Source organism: Rhinopithecus bieti, unplaced genomic scaffold (genome assembly GCF_001698545.2).
Source record: "Rhinopithecus bieti isolate Rb0 unplaced genomic scaffold, ASM169854v2 scaffold_39971, whole genome shotgun sequence".
Taxonomy (NCBI): domain Eukaryota; kingdom Metazoa; phylum Chordata; class Mammalia; order Primates; family Cercopithecidae; genus Rhinopithecus; species Rhinopithecus bieti.
Window position 1 is genome coordinate 220642 of NW_016816590.1, and position 21528 is coordinate 242169.

Genomic DNA, 21528 nt, shown 5'->3' on the forward strand with positions numbered 1-21528 from the left:
AATAGATAAAAGTCCCCTTGGCAAAAAGAACATCAGATGGTGGGACTGGTATACAAACTGATAATTGAAAGCAAAGGGAGAAATAGACAACTAATTTTGTAGTCTTCTTAACAACACTGAACAAAGAAAATACCAAGAAATAATTTTAGATTAATATCACAATGAACATATATGAAAAAAATTTTACAGAAAATATTAGTAAATTAAACTGAGTAATGAATTTAAAATATCTCAGGAATGTAAATATGGTTTAACAAAAAAGTCATGGAGTAATGGAAGAAAACCATATAATTTCCCCTATAAATACAGAAAAAGTATGTAATAAAATTTCACAGCTATTTATGATATGAAATCCTTAAGAATCATAAATTCAAGAGAACTTCCTTAACCTGTCACAAAAATCCAGGGCAAGTATTATACTTGATGGTGAAACTGTAGACAGCAAAACAAGTCAGCAAAAACAAGGAGGCCTGTTATTACCTCTTCTGTTCCACATTATACTGATTTTCTCACCAATGCAATAGAACAAAGGAAAAACTTAAGATATAAAAAAGAGTAGGAAGAGGTAAATTACTACTATTCATAGATTAAATAGAAAATCCAAGAGGATTATAAACTATTAGAACTTTTAAGATTTTAACAAGATCAATTGATGCAAGATCAATATACAATGATCAGCAGTATCCATGTTTACATGAAACAACAAATTAGAAAATAGACTAGAAGTAGGCTTTATACCCACAAAACTATAAGTTGACTAGAAGTAAATCTAACAAAAGATACGAAAATCATCTATGAAGAAAATATAAAATGGCACTGGATGATGTGGAAGATAAATAAAGAGGTATACCATTTTCATGGACAGAGAGAATATTAATAAATCTCATGCAGATGTAAATTCCCCTCAAGTTCATCTATGAATTCAATGAAATCCCAAGTAAAGAACCCACACATTTTTCCCATGACATGCCAGTTGATCCTAAAAGTAACATGGAAAAAAGAACAGCCTAGAATAGCCAGGCATTTTTGAAGAAGAAAGTGTGGAAATGTTCCCTAAAGAGTGATCAAGGCTTATTATAAAACTCTCATAATAAAGACAATGTGGCATTGGTAGGGATGACACTACAGAGCTGTAGACAGACCCCCACGAACGCATGGAAGCATTGTCTGTGGGAGATACGGCATCACCAGTCACTGGGGAAAGGGTATTCTGTTTATTGAATGTGCCAGGCCAGTTGGTTATCTGTACCAGTAGAACTTGGATTTCGACCTTAAAAAATACACGAAAATAATTCCAAGTGAATTAGAGATCTAAACATGAAAAGTAAAACATTGAAGAGAAAATGAAGAAAAAAAATTTAACACAGGTACAGAAAAGAATTTCTTAAATAAAATAGTTAGCAGAAACTATAAAAAGTTTGATAAATCTTTAAGATATGTTAAAGTAAAATATTGTTGTTATGGAGGATGATACCATGAATATAATGAATATTTTATTTATATCGGGAAATAGAAATGTGATATTTGTATGCATACAACCTTCAAAACATTAGTATGTAAATCATATAAAGAATTTATTAACAAATGCAAGACAAAAACTCTATAGAAAAGTAGGCAAAAAAATATTGTGGCAGAGATGGTGAACTTTCTTCTAGCATCCTTCTCCTGTTATTCCATGTGATTATAGAACACCTGGAGTTTTTGCTTACAAATGGCTGCCCTGCCAAATACTGCGTTTTCCAGCTTCCTTGTAGCTAGATGTGTCCACGGGACTACACCTGGGCCAATCAGATGTTAGCGGAAGTAATGTGGGCATTTCTAGTCAGGTATTTTGAAAAAGGCATTATTTGCATAGCACTTGGACTCTTCCCACCCTCTTCTTGTAGGCTGCAGTGGAGACCTTTTTTTTTTTTTTGGCATTAAAACAAGCTTATTGAATTTGTATAACATACATTTTGAGTTGTATAATAATGTTAGAAGGTTAGAAGCATGCATAATTTCTTTTTGTTTATTTTATTATTTTATTTTTATTTCCATAGGTTTTTGGGGAAACAGGTGGTGTTTGGTTATATGAGTAAGTTCTTCAGTGGTTATCTGTGAGATTTTGGTGCACCCATCACCTGAGCAGTATACACTGTACCCAATTTGTAGTCTCTTATCCTTCACTCCCTTCCCACCTTTTCCCCTAAGTCCCCAAAGTCCATTGTGTCATTCAGACTTTATTGAAGGCTAGGAGTCATCTGGTGAACTGAGAATGTACCCTAGGAATGGGATGGTAACAAGGTGGAAGGAATTTGGATCCTGGGTTACTTGCTGCAGCAGAGCTGCCTACCTTCCCCAGTTGTCCCACTCACCTCTGCACTGTTATGCAAGTGAACAAGAAACTTCTGTGCTGTTCGAGTCCCTGGAATTGAAGGTCTTTGTTATACCAATTTTACTTATAGCCCTACTAACACAGGCAGGACAAAGAAATTCACAGAAATGAAACTTGAATGGCAAATAAAATGCTCAACTTCAAGAGTAATAAGGAAAATGCAAAGGTAAATGGAAATGAGATGATATTTTGTTCTCATCAGCTTGGCAAAAAAAAAAAAAGTCCCACAATACTGAGTTTATATTAATATTATGGGCTTGTTCATAGAAATGCTGCAGTTTTTAATAGAATCAATAACGAAACAAAACAAAAAAATCAGAAACCACGTAAAGGTCTGCTTGTATATTATTATTTAAATAAAGAAAGCTACGGTTACAGGTACTGCAGGTGGGCTGTAGGTTGTTGTACCTACAGCAATTTGGCAATATCTCCATAGATAGATGATTGATAGATAGATAGATAGATAGATAGATAGATAGATAGATAGATAGATAGATGAATAATACGGGTTGAATTGTGCTTCTCCCCAAAATTCTTATGTTGAAGTTCTAACCCCTAATACCTCAGAATGTGACCTCACTTGGAAAGACGCTCATGGCAGATGTCGTAAGTCAAAATGAGGTGGTTAGATTGGGCTCCAATCCAATAAAATAAAAATTTGGACACAGAGACAGACTTGCATAATGGGAAGACGATATGAGAAGACACAGGGAGAAGACAGCCCCCTATAATGCAAGGAGAAAGGCCTGGAACAGATGCTTCCCTGACCAATGTCAGAATAAACCAACGCTGCTAACACTTTGATTTTGTACTTCCAGCCTCCAGAACAATGAGAAAACAAATACCTGTTGTTTAAACCACCCAGTTTTTTGTACTTTGTTATGGCAACCCTAGAAAACAAATTCACCTTGACTCAGCAATGCTCCTTGTAGGTCTATACCTGGAGAAACTCTTGCGGGACAGCACCAGAAGTTATGTATGTTCAGTGAAATGTTGTCATAATGAAATAGTGGACATTCATCCATATTTTTCAATAAGAAGATGAACAAATAAAGTATATTAACACAATGGAAAATGATGAACATGGCAGAAAAATGATGAACTGCTAGCACCTCAAATCAGTAAGGATTTTAAAAAGTAAAATTAAAAAATCTTTCACATTGTATATGTATATCTCAGCCTCCCAAGTAACTGGGACCACAGGCATGCACCACCATGCCCAGCTAATTTTTAAATTTTTGTAGAGACAGGGTCCTATACTGTCCAGGTTGATTTTGAACTCCTAGGCTCAAGTGATCCTCGCACCTCAGCCTTCCTAAGTGTTGAGATTACAGGCATGAACCATTGCACCTGGCCTGTGATTTAATTGTATTAGGTGATTTTCTGCCCATGTATATAGAGATGGGGTCTCACTCTGTCACCCAGGCTGAAGTGCAGTGGCATGATCCCAGCTCACTGTAACCTCTACCTCCCAGGGTCAGGCGATCCTGCCACCCGTGCCTCCCAAGTAGCTGGGACCACAGGCTTGTACTACCACACCCCGCTAACTTTTTTTGTATTTTTGGTGAAGACAGGGTTTCATTATGTTGCCCAGGGTGGCAAAGTATTTTAAACAAAATTTAAAACATTTAAAACAAAATTAAGACACATGTGGCTGAGAAAAAATATTTGCAAAATATGATAGGAAAGGGGTTTTATTAGTTTTCTATTAATATAAAAGCCCTTATAAAACAATAAGAAAAAGATGGCTGGGCATGGTGGCTCACACCTGTAATCTCAGCACTTTGGGAGGCCGAGGTGGGCAGATCACCTGAGGTCGGGAATTTGAGACCAACCTGACCAACATGGAGAAACCCTGTCTCTACTAAAAATACAAAATGAGCCTGTTGTGGTGGCACATGCCTGTAATCCCAGCTACTCGGGAAGATGAGGCAGGGAGGCAGAGGTTGTGGTGAGCTGAGATTGTGCCATTGCACTCCAGCCTGGGCAAGAAGAGCAAAACTCTATCTCAAAAAATATATATATAAATAAAGGAAAGAAAAAGATAACTACAAAAGGAACAAGACAAAATACACTTTTGAAGAAGAAATGCGAATAACTGATAAACATGGGGAAGAATATTCATTGTCACTAGGAAAGAAAAGTGAACTGAGATTATGCACATCCAAAAACATTTTTTTAAATCTTGATTTTGCAAAGATTAGACATTAATCAGTACTGGTGGAGATGTAGAAGTATAAATTCACTCGGCTTATTTTAAGGACAATTTGTCTGTATTGAAAACCTTTACAATGTGCAAATGTTTTGGTCCTGCAATATGAATATATCTTTAAAATAATTAGAAAATAAAGATGCACACCAAGCATGTTCATAATCACTGTGGATTTTTCTTTTTTTTTTTTTTTGAGACGAAGTCTTCTTCTGTCTCCCAGGCTAGAGTGCAGTGGCACAGTGTCGGCTCACTGCAACCTCTGCCTCCCAGGTTCAAGCAATTCTCTGCCTCAGCCTCCCGAGTTGCTGGAATTACAGTCACCCACCATCAGGCCTGGCTAATTTTTGTATTTTTAGTAGAGACGGGGTTTCACCATCTTGGCCAGGCTGCTCCTGAACTCCTGATCTGGTGATCCATCCACTTCTGCCTCCCAAAGTGCTGGAATTACAGGCATGAGCCACCACGCCCAGCCCACTGTGCAATTTTTAATGGCAAACACATCAGAAACAAAGGTGTCAGTATATTTTTATCCAAAGAGGTACCAGTGCATCCTAAAATGGGAAACTATTCAGTACTGATATTTATTGACATCAGTAAGTTTATTTGTATTTTTTAAAAGAAAGCATACAAGGCAATAATCAATCTATTGCAAGTTTGTGTATTTATGGTGGTGCCTTTGTTTGTGTGGGTATAGGATTGCAGGATGAGGAATTTTAGGGTGTCAACCATGATGACTCAGCTCCTATCAACCACAACAACCTTTCCTCCACTGGGAAGGGGTTACCTACCTCTCCAAGTCAATGAAATGGGTGGGCTGCACCTCAATCAACTGTGCAGGGAGAATGATTCCCTTGGTTTGGCACAGAGGAGCTCACTTACCTAGTAGACGTGCTTTGCATGGAGAAAGAGGTAGACTTAACCAATTTAGTTGGGGCTAAAATGCTGATTTTTAGTTTTTTCAATACATTTGAAATATTTTACAATTGCTAAACTTTTAAAGAAGTTATAACAGAAAAACTTAAATTTGAAATAGCAAGCAGAGACTTCAAAGACCAAGAGATAACCTTTATAAGAAATGTGTAAGAACTCTATGAAGAAAACCAGAACACTTACTGAAGAGCTTAAAAGAGGATAGTTAAAATGAAATCTTATGCTAAAGCCCAATATATAGAATAGATGCTAATATTTGCTGTGCTGACGGATAACAGACTCCATTTATCAAGCACTTACTTATGCCAGACATCCAGCAAAGTACTTCACGCACGTTGTCTCATTTAATCTTCCAATAACCCAGCAAAGCCGGGATTACCATCATTCCTGCTTTGCATATGAGAACACCATGGAAGGCTGAGAACTCTGTTCAGAAGCAGAGAATTAGGAAGCCATGGAGTCGGATTTTAACACAGGAATGCCTGGCCCCAGAACCAAGGATCTTTGCTGTGCTACAAAACCAGTGAGATGAGGTCCTGGAGATACGGCCGAATATAAACTTCACTAGTTCAATGTTTCTTACATTCTGTTCTACCTACTGTTCTGCTTTCACCTAATTTTAAAGATCCATTTTGTGTCTTTGGAGTTAAGCAACATAGGGGTGGCAGCAACAAGGTGTGACGACCCCAAGAGGGAAGATATGTGTGGGACAAAAAAAGTGAGGGTGCTCCATGCTTGACCGGGAAAATCTGCTACTGGAGAAAATCCTTGAAGGCTCTGTAATTTGTTAATTTGATTTTGGGGTTTTGTGGGATTTTTTGGTGGGGAAGGACAGGATCTTGCTCTGCTGCCCATGCTGGAGTGCAGTGGGGCCATCATGGCTCACTGCAACCTTTGCTTCCTAGGCTCAAGAGATCCTCCTGCTTCAGACTCCTGAGTAGCTGGGACCACAGGCTCACACCACTATGCCCAGCTAATTTTCAAATTTATTATCCAGACAGGGTCTCACTATGTTGTCCAGGCTGGTTTCAAACTCCTGGGCTCAAGTGATCCTCCCACCTGAGCCTTTCTCAGTGCTAGGATTACAGGCATGAACCATTGTGCCTGGCCTGTGATTTAGTTTTGGTAGACAGGTGATATTCTGCCCCAAACAAGGGGGGTAAGAAACTCTAGACTCCAACACACTGAGGTTCAAATCTCAGCTCTCCCACTTAGTAGGTGTATGAACTTAGGAAAGTTATTCAGCCTCCCTGGACTTCAGTTTCTTTATCCAAAAAAAGGTCATCAAGGTTACATGAGGCAATGCATAAATAGTGCATAAAAGAATTTAGCAGGTGATAAGCCTGAGTTATAAGTTACCTATCATCATCATTGTCATGGTCATTGATTTTTTTTTAAGATGGGGTCTTGCTCTGTTGCCCAGGCTGGAGTGCAGTGGCACAAACTTGGTTCACCATAACCTCCGCCTCCTGGGGTTCAAGCAATTCTCCTGCCTTAGCCTCCCAAGTAGCTGAGATTACAGGCATGTGCCACCACGCACAGCTAATTTTGTACTTTTAGCAGAGATGGGTTTTTACCATGTTGGCCAGGCTGGTTTTGAATCCCTTTTGAGTCCACCCACCTCAGCCTCCCAAAGTGCTGTGTGTCATGGTCACTGTCACCATCATACTGTAGCGCCTAGACACCACCCCCAGCACCTCAAGGCTTCAGTCTTCCTGCTGCTCTGGTCCAGCTGGTCAAGGTCCCCTCAGCAGGGGGCTAAGTGTGTTTCTCATTCCCTAAGGCTCACAAGGGACCAAGGCCCTGGGAAATGCCCACTGCATCAGGTCCATGCACAGATCTCACAACTGAGAGTTGTTTGTGGAAGGCGGAATGAGAGACTGATGACTCAAGATAAGATAGGCAATCAGCTCCGACTCGCCACTGCAGACTTCTGGTCTACTTGTAAAATGAGTCTTGTCATTTATTTGACAGTCCCCAGGATTTCACAGAGTGGGAGGGACAAATAAAGCCAAACTCCAGCAGAGTGTTCCCAGCAGCCTCAAGTGTGGAGTTTGCTGTTGTTGGGGCCCCAGGACTTGGTTGAGCCTCTCAATATCCTGCCTGTCTCCAGGCTCTCTCCATTCATTCCAGCCAGTGTTTGTTGAATATGCCTTCTGGAAGAGATGGCATCAGGGCAGATTTCCTCTTCAGTGGCCAGCAAAGTATTTCTGTTTCAAATAAATTCAAACTGGTTCCCCTCTGACCACCTGCTGCCCTTTTGTCTTCTGTTCTTTAAGTGGTCAGGATCACAGGCTTTGCCAGGAAAGATCTGGGTTCAGGTCACTCACACACTGTGTCACCCCAGTCTTCCCCTCATTCTGCTACCAGTTTCACAGGATTCTGATTGTGATGGATCAATCAGATGGTGCATATAAAACATCCAGGACTGTGTGTGCCTCATTAAACTCATCCTAAGGAAAAGATCTGGCAAGGCAGAAGACCCTGGAGTCATTTTATCTGCTTTACTTAATGTGTTCTCATGCCTCAGGTAGCTGTAGAATCCTTTGATGCCATAGTCATGAGGAGAGGAAGGCCCAGTCCAGTTATGGTGCCTGGCAGCCATGCCGGTGTAGAGCCAAGGCCTCTGCTCAGCCTGGCTTCTCAGTTGATGTCTTCCCCGCCCACTTCATGCCTTGGGTTTGTCTTCTGTCAGTATCCTCAGCACCCAGAACAGAGTGGGGCACAAACCTGCATCTCAATTAAAATCTGCTGAATGAGTGATTGATCGAAAGAATGAATGGCAGAAAACAAAGAACCAGTGGAGGGAAAAAAAATTATAACCCCACAGTCAACTGTAACTGCTGCTTACTCTTCAGGATCTCCATTCACAACACCTTCTCTCCTTTTTGTAGCTTTCCTGGCTCCCCAACCAGTCCTCCTTCCACACTCACACTTTGCCCATCACATCCCTTTGCTATCCCCCACTCCATCTCCCACCCTTCCATGATAGCATGGATTTTTCTTTATCTCTTTTCTCTTAGAAAGTCTACAAAGAGAAGGGAAAGGGAATGGAGCCCACTGGTCATGGGTAACTACACCGGGTAAATGTAGTGCCCTCACATCGCCGAGCCTGGGTCGCGGCAATGGAAGACCCTCCTTAATGCCAAAGGAACAGAGAAGCTGAGTGGCATAGGAGGGCGCACGTCTGATGTGAGCCTGGAGGTGAAGGGTAGAGCCTACTCACAAGAGCGTTTAGGAAAGTTAAAATTAAAAAAAAAAAAAATAAGTCATACAGAAAAAGGATATTATTGTAGAGTCCACTGTGACTACCCAATGAGGAAGGGGGCGTGAATGGCATTTCTATAACATAAACCAGGGCTTCTCAAACTGCAATGTGCACAGGAATCACCTGGGGTTCTTGTTTCAATTTGCATTCTGTTTTGGTGGGTCTGGGAAAGGGCCTAAGATGTTGTATTTTCTAATAAGTTCCCAGGGGATGCTGATGCTTCTGGTTGGGAAACCCACTTTGGGTAGCAAAGGTTTAGTGGAGAAAGCACCAAAAAAGCTTCTGCTCATGTTCTATCTCATCTTTTAAAAGATGTGAACGGGTCATCCTGACAATAATGTAAGGACTCTGAACATCCCAGGGTTCAGAGGGGTCCTCTGGTCCCACATGCCCTCCTCTCACCTTCCACCCTCTGCCTGGACTCTCCCAGGCACAGGGCAGCCTCCTCCAGGAAGCCCAAACTGAAGGGGGTTGGAAATCCAAAGACCTCAATTTCAAACCTCACTTGCTCCCCAGAGCTGCATCAGCTCCCACAGCATAAATGGGGGTGGCTTCCCTCCAAAGAACGCTTAAGCCACATCAAATTAAATTTCACTGGCTATTATGCCTTCTAAACAAGGGATGCAAGAGTGTGTCTGCAGGTATTTCTGCCTCTTTCTTCCCACCCCAGCCCCCAGCACATGAACACTAGACATTGAGCACCTGAGAAAACTGTGGGTTCTTTATTTATTTATTCCCAAGGCTTTTGACGTAGATGTTTGGTAAATGTTTGTTGAATTAGTTAACAAAAAGTTTGACCATTTTTGGCACCTTCGACAAATTGAATTAGATTCTTTTAAGGCAGCCAAATATCTTTTGTATGACAGCACAGGTTTTGAGAGCTTGAACGGATTTACTTAAGGCAACTGGCAGGGAGGCAGGAAGAAGAAAAGAACTAAAACTGGTTCGTGTAGCAAACTGTAATACTAATTGCTCATAGTATGAGGAGAAGAGAATTGGCTTATCCCATATGATACACACACACACACACATAATGGTAGGTATCTTAGATCTTGCCTAGACCTGAGATGACAAACACCTGGCATGAAGAAAGACCCATCTCTCTCCATTCCCATGCCTATGGCAGACATTACTAATCAATCACGGTACTTTCCCAGCTAAATATGGATATAATCTCAAAATCCTCAGTTTTGAATCCAACATTGGTTATTTCTTCACCTGCCCACTGCTGAACTCCTATATTTCTGAGCATAATGTGTCTGAGTATATGCTTGCCAGGTTATCAACTGCTTGTAGTTGTCTTGTAAAACTGCATACCTGTGTTTTCTTTGCTGCCCATAAATCATAGCTCAGCTAGAATTACCTTATGTTAAGGGAAAAAGAGGCAGCACACACAAGTGTGAGATGAACAGTACACTCCATTTTACAGGGTATTATGAGAGCAGGGATTGCATCTTATTCATTCATTCATTTATTGACCAGATTTTTATATGAAACAGGCACTGGTTTGGCCTTTGTTTAATTCTATATCATAAGCCCCTAATATATGTGTTTGTGCTTGTATGAATAATGGAGATGGATGGATGGGTGGGAAAATATTTCATTAGTCACCTCTTATGGGGTGATGCCTAATAGTCCTGAACCAGGACAGCCCTCCCCTTTAGCCTCTTTCTCTGCCACAAGCATGTCATTTTCTGTCCCTCTTTTTCCCCGTATTTATACTGAGCACACTGTATATGCAGCTTTACCTGCATGGAGTTGTCCAGAGGAAAACACATTCACTTTGTCTGGAGGTTCTTCTAGGAGTGTCTTAATCTGTTCCTTCTATCCTCCCACCCAGTCAATCACAACGATTATTTCTGTCAATGGAACTCATCTTTATGGAGAGTGTTATCGTGGCCAGTAAGGTTCTGTCATCTATTTAAGTAAAATTCTGTCTTAAACCTTTTACATAAACTGTCTTGTTTAATCCCAAGCACAGGGAGGCCAAGCAGTTTTTCTAAGTCCATTTTACAGTTGAAGAAATAGAGGCTCAGCATACCATGTGATTTCCTGAGATCACGCAATTAATAAGTTGCAGAGCTGAGATATAAGCCCAGTCCCCTTGACTCCCGAGTCTGTGCTCTTGCAAAGAGGACTGTCGTTGGTTGGAGTCTCAAAAATGAGTTATTGGTAAGGTTGTACCAAGTAGTCAGATGTTTCTGCAGTTTGTAATCATCTGCTTGCAGAAAGAGTCATTTTCTCCAAAGATAGTGAGAAAGATGGTCACGTGGCTCTTCCTGATGATGCCAGGAATGCAAGGTTCCTTGGCCTTCGCAGTCCCCATTGTCCAACTCTCCCTTGGATGTGGCTAAGCCTTCCAGAGGGGAAGGGCTAGGCCAGAGTTGACAGGGTGCCCTGCCTCTTCCATAAAGGGGCAAGGGATTCCTTCCTTTCAGGCTTCACCCAATTAAGGATTTCTGAAGAGAGAGCAGGAGCAGCATTCAGGTGACATCCTTCTCCTGGCCTGCCTGCCTCATCCCTGCCTTCAACGCCAGAGGCAGCAGCTGCAGTGCTCCAGTCCAGCTGCCCCTGTGGACAAGACTGGGAATGACCCAGGCACTGCATGTTAGCTCCTGGGCCTGGAACAGTCCCCATTGCCTCGTCCAGGCCACGGACACCCGGGCTCCTCTGCTGAATTTGCTGTGTCTAGGAAAGCCCCACTTTGCGTAATGGTTTAATTATCATGTCAATGTGAATTCATTAGCATGGCAGCTGTCATTGCAAATAGGGGAGCCAGGGGGCTCCTAGAGCCCCTGGGGTCAGGCTAATTGACGTAGTGAGCAGAATACCGTATTTACTCAACAATGGTTTGCGTTTCTCTTCTGACCCGGGAAAGGGAGTGCTTGCTGGAATCAATACCAGCTGAGTTTTCATTAGCAGCCCTGGGACAACGTCCCTGGGCTTAACCCCTCCAGACCCACCCAGTCTTGGGCATCCCGTTAGAAGGAGAGGCTATAACTTCTACCTCTGCCAGGGACAGATATGATGTGGGGGGCCCAAGTGGGGGAAAATACGTTCTTCACTCAATAGGAAGTGTACGACTAGGTTACAGTTCTCCTAATTTCCACAAGGGCCAGATTCTTTGAGTAACTCTTTCCACTGTGACCCTCCCAGCTAGTTCAAGGTATAGAACAACTTGGTGTTAATAAATATTTGTTGAATGAGTAATAACTCACTTTTTTTTATTGAACACTGTGCCAGACACTGCTCCATATCACAACTGTATCAACTCATTTAATTCTCACAACTTCTGAGAGGTATTGTTCTGGTTATCTACTGTGTACAACTAACTACTCTCACTGTCTGAAAACAACTTATTGTTATTTTGTCTCATTATTCCATGGGCTAGGAATTTGGATGAGGCTTATCTCTGCTCCATTATGTCTGAGGCCTCAGGATGACTTGAAGGACTGGAGGTTGGTATAGTTGGAGGCTGCCTGGGCCTGTCTCTCTCTCTCCCTAAACACACAGCTTCTTCAAATGGCTAGCTTGGACTTCCTCACACATGCTGGCCTCAGGGTAGTTGTATCTCTTCTGTGACAATTCAGGACTCCATGAGACCAAGGTGAAGCTGACAATTCTTTTAAAGACTAGGCCTGGAATCAGCACAATCACCAGCCAGCTCAGATTTAAGGAGAGTGGGAAAAGATGACACCTCTTGAATGGAGAGATATTAAAGAATTTGAGGCCATTTCTAATTCTCCATAAATACTATCAGCATTTCCAAATACAGACTAGGAAACCAAGGCCCAGGGAGAGAGTAACTAACTTGTCCAAGGTCACCCAGCTAAGTGGTACCAGGATTTGGTTCCCGGCAGTCTGTCTCTTGAGCCCTTAATTGCCACAGACTCCTCTCCTTAGGCTTTGGCTCCTATAAAGTGAAGGGGTTGGGCCATATTCTCTCAAAAGTCCCTTTTAAGTGTCCAGAGATTCCTCAGAAAAGTCAAATCTAGAGGAAGGCAGTTTGTAAGAACCGCAGTCAATGGTAAGGGGACGTCAGAACCTTTGGAATAAATTCAGGGGCAGTGAACGCACTGCCAGGGGCTGCTCCCCAGCCTCTGTCAGGCCTTTAGTTACAACCTTGAAACTTCTCCAAAGTGGGACTCTACCCATGGACTTTTTCAGCATCTGATTAAGAGAAGGAACCAGCACAAAAGGGAACCTTTCTGCGAAGGAGAAACTGTCTTGACAGCTTTAGGCTGCCAAAAATCCCAAGTGGATCAGGCTCCTGGGGAATGAGGTTGTGGGGGCTGGTAGTTGTATGGATGGGACTAGGACAAGAAATTGAAACACAGTCTGACTCACACAGCACAAAGTGCCTATGTGACCTCAGGCAAGCCATTTAACCTCCCTGAGGCCTAATTTCTTCACCCTCAAGTAAAAGAATTTGACTAACTATGGGAGGAAAACTGGACTTCATCATTGGTGCCAACTTTAACTGATTGCAAGTGGCTTCCCAGAGGCCTGTGCACAGGGTCTTCAGACTGTGCTGAAACTATGCAATGTGATAGGAAGCTCCCCGGAGATGGAGTTAGGGAGAAGCACCTGGGTTCAAACTCTACTCAGTAATTTTGTGATCTTTGAAACTCCACTTATAACCTTTTATCTGCAAAGTAAAATCATAAGGCTTTTCTTCATAGAATTGATAGGTGATAAATGAGATGACATGAACAAGCCTGTCAACCCAGAGCCAGGCACTCAGTAAAGATCAACAATGTTCATTAAATCTGAAACCTACATTCCACTGGGATACACAATGCCAGGCAGAAAGGCCTTTAGGTATGTAACTAATTCCTGCTGAAGGTAGCAGAGTCCATGTTTTAATAGTCTGTGCCATTTTAGAGAAACTTTAAGGTTGTAGTGAACGCTGTTGGCATGATAGCATATGGAAAACATAAAATAAATACACTTTTCTCATCTGAAAAGATGAGAATAATACCTGCCCACAAGAAGAGGCATAAAAGTGGACATTCAATGAGGTGAAATTTGTAAAACACCTAGCATATAGTGAGGACTTGGTCATTAAGGGCCTTTGTGGTGGGCAGCTGCAGTCACATCACCCTTCCCTCACCTTAGATCAAAGAATATAAGCTGGAGAAAAAAATCCATGAATAGAATCAACATAGGAAAAACCTTAAGTCCATCTTTTACTCTTCAGCAGAAATTGTATCTATGAGTAAGTTCTATGAATGTAAATGTGAGGCGTTCTAACCATAAATCTGGCAGTGTCAGGCAAAATACCAGAGTCTGACGATGTTGTGGCCTCATATTTGGATGGTGACCTCTCAAGTTTAGACCATCAAATATGCAAATGGATGGACATTCTTCATTGCACCACTACGACACTGATTATAATCCAGTATTACATAGTGAGTGCTTACAATGTGCCAGGCACTGTGCAATGCATGCACTCTGGATGTGCATTGATTTCTTTAATCCTCACAGTGAACTGATGGAGCAAGTCCTACTAGGATCACCATTTTCCAGGAGGGCATAGACTGATTTGGAACTGTCCAACATCACACAACTAGTAGGCGGTGGAATTGAGCTTGTCTGGCCCCACAGCCTGTGTTCCCAACTATACTATATCTGAGTGACAGACTCTGTCATTTTGGCTTTTTTAGGGAAACAACATGGCGTAGGAAACCTACCACCCTCATAAGCCAGGAAGGCCTAGGGAGTGATGGAACCAGGCAGTCCTAGGTTCCAATCCCAGCCCCAGCCCTTCCTATCCTTATGACGCTAAGCAAGAGACTGACTAACCTTTGTGAGAATCACTCTCCTCGTCAGTAACGTGGGGATCCCTACTGGAGTAATGCCTGTCTTGTTCCGTTGCCGTGAACGCTGAGTTACACGATGTGCATAATAGGCTTAGAACTGTGCCTTGCACATAGTAGGTGGTTAATTATTGCTCATTTCCTCCTCTTTAAAACATGATTTCATGGAATTTTCAGCCTCACTGAGATACTTACGATAGGTCTGGGAACTAAAGAAACCTCAGAAATCCAAATCAGTGGAGACATGTCTTCCACATGAACCTCTGTCAAATATTTTGTTATACGGATATACTTTCGTTATATGGATATAAATACTTTCTTATTTGTACATATGTTAGACGCAGTTTTTTGGTACATTTTCAAAATAAAATACAATTTTGATCACAAAAGCCCCTCTCTGCTTGGGGTTTAGTGTTGACATGAAAAATAAAGCTATGATGATTCAAGAATTTAAAAGTTAAGATTTATACAAACAGACCAGTAATGCCCACAGATTAAAACCCAGTATTTCTTTTCCTTGTATTTTGTAGGTTCATCACCTACTCTCCCATAACTGCTTTTTCTTTTCATTAGACAAAACTTCCTGCAAATTTTTCCTAACTTTGAGTGATTTGCTGACTCTCGCTAGATACATTGTCCCTTTCCCTCCACCTCTGACACCCATTTTGCATGGTAACCAATGCAGTCTCCCCCACCCCACCCCCCTATCTTCCACTGGGAATGATCTCTTTATCAATAATCCGACCCTGGAAGCCCAATGGGTGACTTTTTAGTGCCCCGACACCAATGCAGATGGGGGTTTTGGATCCCCAGTGTAATCCCAGCCTGAAATGTTACCAGGAGCCCCACGGCTCTTCAATTACATCTCTTGGCCTGTCAAGACCACAGCATCTCAAATTCAGTTAGCTGGTCTTTGGGTATCAGCCAAGGCCCAGCCTCTGCTCCTAATGACAGCCAGCTGAGGGGACACTGAGAGGGGCTAAATTCAATTTGCAGCCCTTCTAATGAGATTAGGGGAGCAGGGTTTTTTATTTTCTCCAAAGTTTGCCATGGGCAGGATGAATGATGGCCCAGGGATGAGCTGTCAACGTCAACAAAGGCTCTGAGCTGGGAGAGGGGGATGGGAAGCAAGGATGGGCAAAAGAAGGAGAGATTTTCCAGACAGAGCCAAGGAGCCCTGAGTAAGTCGCCTAGTAGGTGACAATGTCTGGTTGGCAGAGTATCACTCTGAGGACAGGATGCAAAGTCAAGACGAATCTGCAAGAAAGGCAAGTGCCAATCATAAGCAATATTCCCAGTAGAATCTCTCTTTTTTTTAATGCTTCTGAATTCTTTTCCATCCCTTTTAACTGACTTTTGAAAAGTCATTAAACAAACTACATTTCTTAAAGTAGGCCAACTCACAAGAATTTCTCTAATAAAAGAGCAAGATTTCCACTGCTCTTTAGCCTGGAGCAGCTCGGTCCAGCACATCTCTTGGCCAAGCAGGCCTGTGGATCTCCCACCAGGGTAGCTCCCATGAGCTGGAATCTGGACCAGCCAGGACCTCCGATGCATGTACTGTGTTGCAGGTGATGATGAGGAGCTGGAAAGTATTTCACTTGATGTGGAGTAACTTTAGGGTGAGGTGTGATGTGCAGGCATTTTTCATGGGTGTTCTAGTTAGCACCTGCCTGTGTTTGGCACCATAGCTGGGAGTAAATACTGACTCCTCCCTGAGTAGCTTCAGCTCAGATGCAGAGATAGAGGAAATTGAGTCGAATATTCTTCTGTGTCAATGTGAGTGTGATAGAGGGAAATCTCCTTAGGGAATCAAGAGGGGAAGAGGTCTCTGTGATTGGGAGACACCAAGAAAACTTTGTTTTTAGGAGGTGGCCTTGAACTGTATCTTGAACCAGGGTGGTATCTAGGAAGGCCAAGAGAAGAGACCCAGACATTGGCTTTGTAGCTGAAAGTCTCAGTGCTTCTACTTATAAGCCCAGCTCTACCTTGATCCAGGGTCATTCCTGGTGGAGACTACAATGGTCCTGGACCCCAGGCCTGAATCTTGTCCTCTGAGTACTGATTTGTTCACTGTGCCTTCTTAGAGCTCCTCAGAGATGGTCCATATGCACAGCAGAACTCCTGCCCAGCTTCTGGTCCCACCATTGCATCCTCCATTGGTGTGAAAATCCTGCACTAGAGCTTGGCTGTGGCCCTGACATATTGAGTTGCCTAGATACCCAAGTTCTTCTCTAGATAGCAGGAGTTGGGGCTCACATACTTTGTCTGTTTTTCCCCCAGTCACTGTCTGAAGCCTTGTTCAGAATGGACCAATAACCAGGGATCACGACATTGCTGCCCTTCCAGTACTTCCCTGTCATATGGGAATCCACCCAAACCAGGGCTTTTACTCAGCTTCAGAGCAGGTCAACTTAAGTTAAAACCCTTCTGGGCACCTAATAGGCACTCATTAAATATGTATTGGCTGAATTGGGTCCATGGAGGAGGAAATACTTGATTGGGGCTTGAGTGTGGGAGCTTTTAGACAAGTGACTAGGAGTGGGAAGGAATTATCCCTAAAGGGGAAAGCTCAGAGTCAGGGTCTTGTTGCTTATGTTCTAAGAACAACAGTTTCTCTCCTTTCACTCTTGATGGCCAAGTTTAGACCCCCATTGCCCAACAGTCTACAGATCAGCTCATCAGGGCCCTTGGTCCCCCAGGAGGCCCTTGATCACTCAGAAGGGCCTGGTGATAGACCCTGTAGTTTGCCTGCTCGCGGGAAGATACTGCTGATGTCCACATATCAAGAGGGTTATTCTGCTGGCACCACAGTCTGACCTTGGCCATCAGTCAGATTAAGTATAGGGGCATGTCATGGCTGGAACTCTCAGAGTATATTCTCCATACAAAACACAAAACCCCTTCAGGAACTGTGAAGATCCTGTTGAATTGTTGGGCCTGGACTAAACTGGGTTATCAATCCAATCCCCACAGGTCCTTATAGGCCCAATGCTGTAGAAAGAGACAGTGCCAGTCAGGACTGATTTGCTGGTGTGGCAACTTTTATGTTGTGAATAATTCCTGTATCCTTTTTTCTTATTCCACCAACTTTGATTAAAATTCCTTGTGAAAAGATATTCTGTTTCAGGGGATTTTTGTGCCATGGAGAGATGGAGACACCAGAAATTCAAGCCAAAGGCCTGGGGCCTCATTGGCTCTTCTCCACTCTACCTCGAAGGGCAACTGTTTAGGTCCCAAAAAGGAAGGCCTGTCCCTGGAATGTGCTGTCTCAGGGCACTTCGTATGAATGCATGAGGCAGCATCCATTGTGGAAAACCACACAGGATCATCCAGTCTCACCAGTTGATTCTACGTTAATAAACCCCAGCCCATGTCCATTGTTCACATCTCAAGCAAATTCTGGAGTGGAGAAATGATCTGGAAGAAGCCAAAAATAATAAGAATGGCAAGGATACAAAATGACCAGGGATCACTGCACGATGCTTATTAATGGAAGACCAATTCCTCAGGAATCAGTTATAAAGCACATTTTTATCACAAGGGATATTCATGTCTATTTTCTTACATGAGTTTACACAAGTATGTGAAGAAGGTGACTGTCTTAGCTTTGTTGTAACATAGAACTGTGCTATAATAAAATACCAGAAACTGGCAGCTTGTAAACAGCGGACATTTATTTTTCACAGTTCTGGAGGTTGGGAAGTTCAAGGTCAGGGCACTACCAGATTTGGTGTCTGGTGAAGACCCACTTCTGGTTCAAATAAGGCATCTTCTTTCTGTGCCTTCACATGGCAGAAGAGACAAGGCAGCTTTCTGGGACCTCTTTTTATAAAGCCACTAGTCCACCCTCATGACCTAATCACCTCCCAAAGGCCCCACCTCCTAATATCACCACATTGTTGATTAGGCTTCAACGTATGAATTTCAGGGGCACACAACATTCAAATCACAACAGTATCCTAATTCGCATGTTAAACATGAGGAAGCAGAGGTACTGCAAACTTAAATGAGTCACCCAAGTTCAAGCATGGGTGAGCCTAGCATGCAAGGCCAAGTCTGTCTGACACCAGAAACACGGCTTTATGCACTCTGCTACATTTCATCTTAGTACATAACCTATGTGCTTAGGATGGACTGAAGCCCTCTTCCTTCTCCTCTGACTTCACCCCATGCAGAGTTCCAGACCCTTCTACCCATCTAAAATGGTAGAACTCATGGCCCATCAGGAAAGGATCCTCAGGGAGTGGTTCCTTGTGAGTCAGCTTCAAAGTGTCAGAGAAGGAACCTCACTCCTGTTTAGGAGCCCCCTAAAAATGTGGAATGTGGTACAAAGAACCCCAGGCTGGTGATACTATTTGGTTGTGTCTCCACCCGAATCTCATCTTAAATTGTGGCTCCCGTGATTCCCACATGTTGTGGGAGAGACCCTGTGGGAGATAATTCAATCATGGGGCGACTTCCCCATATTTGTCTCATGGTGATGAATAAGTCTCATGATATCTGATGGTTTTATAAGGGGAAACCCCTTTCACTTGGTTCTCATTCTCTCTTTGCTTGCTGCCATGTAAGAAGTGCCTTTTGCCTCCTGCCATGATTGTGAGATCTCCCCAACCACGTGGAACTGTGAGTCCATTAAACCTCTCTCCTTTATAAATTACCCAGTCTCAGTATATCTTTATCAGCCGCATGAAAACGAACTAATACAGTTAGTCTCCACAGCCCCCCTGTTTCCAGCTCCCCCTGTGATCTTGGGCAAGGGACTTTCTCTTTCTACTCCCGATTCCCTGTTGGCTCTTTGCCAGTTCCAATGCTCCCAGATTCTAATTCTCCAGCTGTCCAAATCTTGTGAATGGACACTCAAACACATTTCTTGTTACCTACAAATTACAGTTTGCTTTCATTCTCCTCTTCCGTCCCAGTCTTCCCTACTTGTTGCAGAGTTCGGCAATGCACAGAGTTTCGCCAGTGCACTGGGGCTGCTAAAAACACCCCGAGGGCCCGCCCCTCCCAGGGCGATGCCAGACCAGAGGATGGAGCCCTGGGTCTCTTCACTTTGCGCCACATTATCACAGAAAGGTGGATTAGAAGTTATCTCCGCTCTGCTTTCTCTCAGAGCTCCTTGGCAACGCAGCCACCTCGATATAAATATACACCAGAAACGTGCGCAACCTCATACTCCACGGCGAGGCCTCCAGAGGCCCCAGGGCAGATACCGCCAGGGACCAAGGACATCAGGAGATCCCCAGGACACAAAGGAGTGCCAGCCTCAAACGCTTCAAGGTCGAATGTGGCACCCATCAAATAAAACGCCTGTGATCCTGTTAATTCTCTGGCACCCCATTCCAAAAGCTGGAGGTCTTTAATCTCTCTGAATAGCCAAATATTTCACAGTTGATGCTTCTTTTGCATTCTTTATAATTAAACAAAGTGCCAAATTTTTAATACCTTTCCTGTGTTTGTCTTTCTCTCCCTGGTGTTGCTAATGTAACACATTCAGTTCGAATCTCTGTTGTTTTTGGTCATTGACTGTTTCAAAACCTAAAAGAAAAGAGTGAGATCTTTCGAAGAGTGGAGATTAAAATCGAACACAATGAAGGAGCTACTTCTGAATGTAATAATGTGGAACACTTTGAAGTCGAATTAATTAAAGGAAACATAAACCAATCCATTCCTGGCTCCATGTTAAGACTCCAGCTTTTTAGACTCCGGCTGTCTAAAAGACCTTGAGATATTCAGGAGACCAGTGTAAATCAGTTCTTTTGCTTAGCACAGGCTCAGGGGCCTGCCACTTTCCTCTCGTTGGTGCTCTCTTTGGTAGAGCCATAGATAGAACCAGCTACAAACTTGATTCAGGCATAAGCAGGAGACACACATCAGCATAAATGAGGCTCCAAAAAAGGCCCTCTTGCTTGGAGACACAGGAACCAGACTCCCCAAATGTCTCTCACTTATACAGCAATCCTCTTCAGACTTAGGAGGTTTTGTCAGACATTTTCAAAACTACAGGGAACCTGGAAAGAAAATACAATAAAGAGATCAGAGACCTAAAGTGCCAGACCAAAGAGAAGAACCAGAAAAAGCAAGACGTGCTCATTGTAAATATTTTGAAACTGTATTCTTATCTCAGTTCAGTGCTGTGTACTGTCTTTTCTCTGATAATTGTAAATATTTAATGTGTTATAGCTCCATCTCCTTACTGATACGGGAAACATGAATAAATCCACACGGACAGGACGTGTGTTTTCCACTTGCAGACTGCCTGAGAGAGTGAGCATCAGGAGGAGCTGCTGTGAACAGCTGCACAGGCTGTGGCCTGTACAAAAGTGCCTGGTGGAGGGGCCTGGAAAAGATGTCCCATCCCCCTGGCTCAGAGAGGGACAGAAGAAGGAGTCACTGTTCATTCTGAGCAAAAAGCCCTTTTGCATATTTCATTAGAGCTAGCCGCTATGTGTGTGTGCTTTTTAGCGATTTACATTTTACTAGTGTGAGGGGAACTGAGCAGAGCTCACGGAAAAGTGTTCCTGTTTATTGAAATAAAATTCCAGAATTTTTTTCAGTCTCAGTATGATTTTCTCTAAAACTAAAGTACAAAATGTTTATGCAGTTTCCCCTTTTCATTTCCCTCAGCAGCCGAGGTCCTCTCTTGGGATCTGATTTTCCTTGCAAACTGACCAAGGGAAGCTTCCAGAAGCAACTATCCACTACAAGAGGAAGGAAGGTGTGGCCATGAGGGAAGATGGCGGCTCCAGAGGCCCTGACTCTGCAGAGACCTCGGTGCTGCCTCCTAGCCTGCCTGACACCTGACTTGGTTTGCACCAGCAGGTGTCCAGGCCTCCATGGAGTCTTCACTTCTCCAGCCTTCCCATGCCACCATTCTTGATCAGGTTGCATCTCACCTCTGTGGTTTCCTACCTCCTGCAGA

The 21528-nt window shown here is 43.0% G+C and overlaps 1 long non-coding RNA gene across 1 annotated transcript in view; it reads left to right on the top strand.

Annotated features, from left to right (window-relative positions):
- The window catches only part of LOC108517194 (uncharacterized), a 66934-nt gene extending 45776 nt beyond the window's left edge, over window positions 1-21158 (top strand). The window contains exon 3 of the long non-coding RNA XR_001882032.1: window positions 17734-21158. This is a non-coding gene — a long non-coding RNA (uncharacterized LOC108517194). The remainder of the gene's footprint in view (window positions 1-17733) is intronic.
- Window positions 21159-21528: the final 370 nt, after the last annotated feature.